The sequence below is a fragment of the Micropterus dolomieu genome, linkage group LG11 (assembly GCF_021292245.1).
Source record: "Micropterus dolomieu isolate WLL.071019.BEF.003 ecotype Adirondacks linkage group LG11, ASM2129224v1, whole genome shotgun sequence".
Taxonomy (NCBI): Eukaryota; Metazoa; Chordata; class Actinopteri; order Centrarchiformes; family Centrarchidae; genus Micropterus; species Micropterus dolomieu.
Window position 1 is genome coordinate 5,448,990 of NC_060160.1, and position 6,100 is coordinate 5,455,089.

Below are 6,100 nucleotides of genomic sequence, written 5' to 3' on the forward strand. Positions count from 1 at the left end.
TAGTTGGGTGTAAGAGTAGCAGCAGTGTTAGTACTATTAGTGTAGTGCAGATAGTAGAACAGTGTTACTCGTCCTCACAGCAGTGGCCGTTTTTTTTTACTCAGTAGCTGTTGAACAGCATAGGTGAACTTCAATGAAACAAATCTGACTATGTACAAAAGGCATAGCAGTGTGCTTGAAATGTCTCATCTGCTTCAGGTCTCGAAGGAGATTCTTGTCCATCACAACTGCTTTGAGAGACTGGAAAACAGGTGAATCTGCTTTGAGCCACTTCTTTCTTCTCTGTTGTTCCTCTGTCAAGGCTGGGTGATGACAGGTACTCAACACATTCTCCCCCCATCTCTGCACGTCACACATGATTCAGCAGCGACTTCCACCGATGCAAACACATTTTTCCTTGGCATACTCGCAGTACAGGAAAAGCCTATGTTTAGAGTATGTATCTGGGACAGCAGATTATGAATATTTTTTTGACTTTTGGATTAACAGAGACAAAAATATGAACAGCATTCGTATCCAGTATCCTATCGTTAATTTTTCATACAACAAAATCTCATTATTACCTCCTGATCACCTTCACATTACTCCCATGACCAATAAAAGTGGTTGAAGATTGATTTCAGCCATGGTTGGAGATCTTTGTTGTCTTTCTTACTTGATGCAGCCAGTTTCTTCTTCACCAAATAAAAAAAAAGTTGAATAGGATGACGTATGCAACGTTATACATCTAATCAATGAATTGAAACCGGTTACGAACTAAACTTTGTTAATCTTCTGTCTGTGTGTACAGCAAGTGGTTGAGCCCCCTCTGGAATTCCATGACCTCCATCACCATAGAGCTGGATGGTTCTGCAGCCTAGAGAACAATAATAACGTCTTATCAGATTTGTCATATGAACAGCTTCTGACAACCAATTATCTTGGTAAATACGGTTTGTAACAGAGGTGGCGTTTTATTTTAACATTGGCTAATGCTGCACAGTGAATTACGTCGACCAAAATGAATGATTTCCTCCGTAGCATCGTCTTGAAAAGAGTATGTGGAGTATTTGCTACTGTAACCTGGGTATGACCTAGTATTAATTACAGTGGGCAGGGCTGAGCAAAGGGTCAATTCTGATCTGACTGCACCTTAATTGACCTACATCTGGTAAATCGCATCTCCGCTAGATCAGAGTAGTCACACCTGCAGTTGTCTAAGAGAAAGGCACATAGAGCGATCAGCTGACTGGAGCAATGCAGCACACAGGTGCAGAAATAATTTGAAAACAATTCTCTTCCTTACAGAGACTAAACAAACATTCCTGTCTGCCTCCACCATTAAGGTGTCAGATATGTTTAGCACTGAAGGTCATCCTGAGGCATGCCTGGATGCTCTGGCTTGACCCTGTGATGCAGGTCGATTCAATTGAAACGCAACAAAATGAGACTCTTCATGAGCTGCCTCGTGCTGCCCGTCTCTCCCCATTCCTCATCTGCGGAACTGCCCACGAAATACATCAGAAATGATGTGTGGCTGAAATTGAGTAAAATTGGTCTTGTCGGGCAAAAATCACACATCTACAAAAAGTATGGTTTTCAAAGAATGCTCATTTTTCCATTGGCACCTGCTGTAGGAACTACATTTTAGATTACCCAGTACATTTTATAACAGGTCCCTGAGCCAAAAAAACTCACTCTACACTTAATTTGCTGTGTAATAACTGCTACATGGTTGCTTTTATGACAGCAGGAAAATTGTATGTGGCTCAAAAAAGTTCACCATCACACTTTATTCTGAAGAAATAAAGCAGTATACAGCAGTGAAAACCATGTAAGCCATATAAATCAATATATTGTTCCCTAACTTCAGAGCTCACATCACTACCTCAACGCAGATCACCCAGGGGTATAACCTGATGTTTCAGGAACACAAGTGAAAAGGGAATTTCCAACACACACCAGTGGCTTAGCATTAAAAATAGCAGACTTAACACCTCAATGAATACATGAATAAAGAAATAACCTATAACAGACATGATTACTACAAGGATAAGCGAAATGCAATAGTTGAGGTTTGGATGATGAAATGAAACCAAGTCCATCTGTCCATGCATCCATCCATTAAACCAGTTCACTTCCTTCAAACTGCTTGTAAACACATCTTTCTGCTACTGTCCAAAGGCCACTTTGAGACATATGATTGGTGGTTGTGGCACCACACGCAGTGATTGGCAGAACAACTAGCACTACTACAACCTGACTGGAGGCTGATGTAGTTAGTGTCAGATGGGTGATTTATGTATCTGAAAGATGGAACTCAAGGGCCAGTGAAGTCAAAGTGTTTATAACCCTTATAACACTGCATAAACGTTATATGGAAGTTACTAGGGGTGAGAGGCTTGACTATATACACTGTGAGGCAATATAAATTTGTCAACTGTCATAAATTCTGCCATATGGTTTAAACCAAATACCTCAAAGTCTGTTTACAGGTATTGGGAAGTACCACTGAATATGTGAAAAACTTGTATAAAGCCTTTTCAGGGTCCAAAGGGAGCTGCGAAAAATCTGATAAATTCAAACTCTTCTAGTGATGTTACTTGAGGAGGGTTTACTTTAACCGGCATATGCCAGCTTTTTGCCAGAGTCATATGAAGTTTGGCAGATGAAATATCAATGGCCAAAATGTTCAGGGGGAATTTGCCAAATTGATTAATTAATTAACAGCATATCAAATATCTAATCTAATATTGTGTGACCTATTGGGAAGTCATTCCACAAATAAACAGACATTTAACTATAAAGGAAGGAGTCTGTCTGAGTCGGTGTATGTGCATTTACTGCAGGAAGAAGATAAAATATTGTTTATTTGTTAAATGAATACCAACTATGCCTATACAACTGATGCTCCACGTTAGATTATTTATTATTCAGTGGGTAAATTGCACTCAATAATACAGTAGCTATATAATCAATCTATTGCTGTCCATTGGCATCATGCTTAATGTGTACACACTATTATCAACTTCCAAAAGATCTTGTGAGAGTTCTATAAAATATACTGTACGGCACTGGTTCCCAAAAAGAGAAATCTGGTGTCTCTGTGGGACCCAAATTTACAAAAATACATCTACATTTATAAAGAGCAAAACAAACCATGTAAATAAAATGTATTTAAGAATTTTCTTTTTAGGTATGCTAGAGTTGGAAATCCAGATTCACATAAGTATGTTGTGCCAAATTGAATCAACACATCAAAAAAAAATGTTTGGACTTTTCTAGATATAGCGAATGTTTAATTTGGAGATACCTGTCCAGTTTATTATTTTTAAAACCATCATTACTGAGCACTTCTTCACATATTACACATTAAAGGTTCAGTGTGTGAGGGTTGGGAATTGCACCCCCCCCCCCTCCTCTACCCAAGTGAGCAGTATAGCTAAGGTGCCTGAGACAGGACAAAGATGCCATCTATGAGATAAAAGAGATTGCCAGTCAAGAAATGAGGTTTCTTTAGATAGATGTGTTAAGAAAATATATAAATTATGTAAAACCAAATGTTTTTTGAATATTACTGTTACTTTTTCATTAATAAACAACAGCCACATGAAGAAATGAAGTGCTACATGATGTCTCATACTCCTGTAATACATTATTTTACATCTTAGGTTGGCTCATCTGGACTAACATACCGAAGTAAATGAAGAAATTCTCAAACACTATCACATCTAGTGCATCAAGTATGACCACTGACAGATAACAGGACAATGTAAGCCTCACTGCTTCTGCACCACAGTCCATTATAAACCACATAATACATGAAGTTTACAAAGGCATTGGCTGGTGAGGATAAAGGCTCCTCTCACTTTGCTTAATTAGATAAACAATCTGCAAATATTACCAAAATGTCTTTTGAATTTTTTTTAAATACAACAGGAACACAAAGTAGTACTGACAGCCATAATTTCAGCTTGTGGTAAAACGGTGCAACGATTTAATGGGCATTTAGCATGTGAAAGTACAAATTACATATTTGTGTGCACAGTCGGATGCAATATCCAATAAAAAATTTTAATGCAAATTCGGAAAGTATTTATTATTGGTCACTTGATAGGCACAGGGTCTTGTTATATATCACCATTAGCAGTAAAAAGAAATACATGTTTTCCACCATGGCAGTAAAATGTGAAGTTTAGCTGCTGATCTGAGCTTCCCTGCTGTTACCGTTTCATTACCAATAATATTCATCAGCTGTTTGTCTCAGGAAGGTAACGGCGCATTTCTGTCCGCTTAAAGCCATAACAGAAGCTGGAGAAGAACTACATGAAATTACAAACAACTACGTTTAGCTGGCTGATCTGAGCTTCGATGCTTGAAGCTGCCCTTTTATTGCCAATTAGCGATCAGCTGATTCTCAGGAACATAACACACAAAGCCAAAACAGAGCGCTGGAGAGAGAGAGAGTAACTACATGAAATTAATCCAACTAACATAACACCACAAGCCAAAGCACAGCGCTGGAGAATAAACCAATCCAACTAACAACAAAGCTTTTTCTACCAGTCAGTAAAAGTTTAGCTGGCTGATGCTTCCATGCTCTAAGCTAACTGCTAAGCTAACGTTACTGATCAGCTGATTGTCTCGCTAAGTAACCGGCAAAGCCAAACCACAGGCTGGAGAATAAGTAGTTGCCATGAAATGAATCCATATTCACACCACTGACAGGGGAAACATGTCACAGCTCTCTGTGATTATGGCCAGCTTCTAGCTATCAAACAACAGTTTTCATTTGCATCGCTAAAGTCTGACAAACAAAGTTAATTACCTGTCCAGCAGAAAACAGACAACTTCAGCACTGCTTTGAAAACATCTGTCCCACATTAACGTTATAGCCTTCCATCTGGGAAAATCCACAAAATCCGTGATTTCTGCAAGCCAGTCAGCTGTTTGTCCGGACTCCATCTGGCTGTCGGCTCTCGTGCTAAATAACACCTGTGTGCTCCTTCAGTTGTCCAAATGTCACTTCTCTTCTTACTTCTAATAAACCAGAAGACTACTCGGGGACTGTATATTACTATTAATATTATTATTAGTCCCTCTTCTTCTTCTTTGTACATATTCAATGTAGTGACGGGCGTCTACACTACCAGAATTACACAAGCAGAAGAAGAACACCGTGATGCTCAGAACACGTGCTCTGTAGCGCTGTTTGTTCGTTGACGGCTACGATAGAAACATGACGACAAAATACAGTGACCTCCAAAGAAGGGGGTGCCCGCGGTTATGTAGATATAAATGTCTCATTCTAAGTTGATAAAAACATCATGGTTCATTATGTGAGGTCTTTATACACCACTGAAAACATAGTTATGGATCTTATATTGCATTTCTGTCAATAGAGCCTCAGAAATATTACACACTGGACCTTTTAATGCATCTAGAAACTCGCCCTTGTACAGTAGACCACATAGGATCGAAAGAGACAGATCACAGTCTACAGACATTACATTTTGTATGAATGTGGACAGAAGATCAGGTTAGGGAAAAGAAAGAGAAAACCTCACACATCAGCTGAGCTGAACAGACAAGCGTATCAAAAAAGAACCCTCATTTACATACTGTAACATTGTTAAGAATTTTACTCACCAATTGGCGACCCAATGAAAATGGGCCTGCGACCCATTCTGGGTCACAACCCTATGTTTGGGGAAACATGGCTGTACGGTATAAACCAAGACAAGTGCTGTGTTAGAAGAATGCAGAATGATTGACCTGGAGAACAAATACAATCGAGTAAATGAGTAAACAGTGTTGAGGCTTTTAGCAATCCACATCTTGGGATTTAATTATTACGCTAATTTCAAATAAGAGCATTCAGATATTTTCGGTGAATATTTTGAACTCAGAATTGAAAGGTTATAAGGTTAAAGTTAGACACTTGTTTACCGTGCCTGCTATTGTTGCTAAGCGTACACAGGTTGCTTAGCAACTTTGAGGCAAGCGTATCAATTTAGAACAGTGATTATATTTAAGGGATAATCCACAACAAGCCATACAGTCTGGAGTGGATTATCCTGTCTGTACAACTGTTACTTCAATGAAAAGTGTTTGTTAGAAA

The 6,100-nt window shown here is 38.8% G+C and overlaps 1 protein-coding gene across 1 annotated transcript in view; it reads right to left on the reverse strand.

Annotated features, from left to right (window-relative positions):
- The window catches only part of gfra4a (GDNF family receptor alpha 4a), a 187,664-nt gene extending 181,771 nt beyond the window's left edge, over positions 1-5,893 (reverse strand). Inside the window, exons 1-4 of the transcript XR_006827250.1 lie at positions 5,629-5,893; positions 763-856; positions 564-674; positions 1-443 (exon numbers count right to left, since the gene is read on the reverse strand). The exon at positions 1-443 is cut by the window's left edge and continues 271 nt beyond it. The gene's annotated coding sequence lies outside the window, so the exon portion shown is untranslated. The remainder of the gene's footprint in view (positions 444-563; positions 675-762; positions 857-5,628) is intronic.
- Between the last annotated feature and the right edge of the window lie 207 nt (positions 5,894-6,100).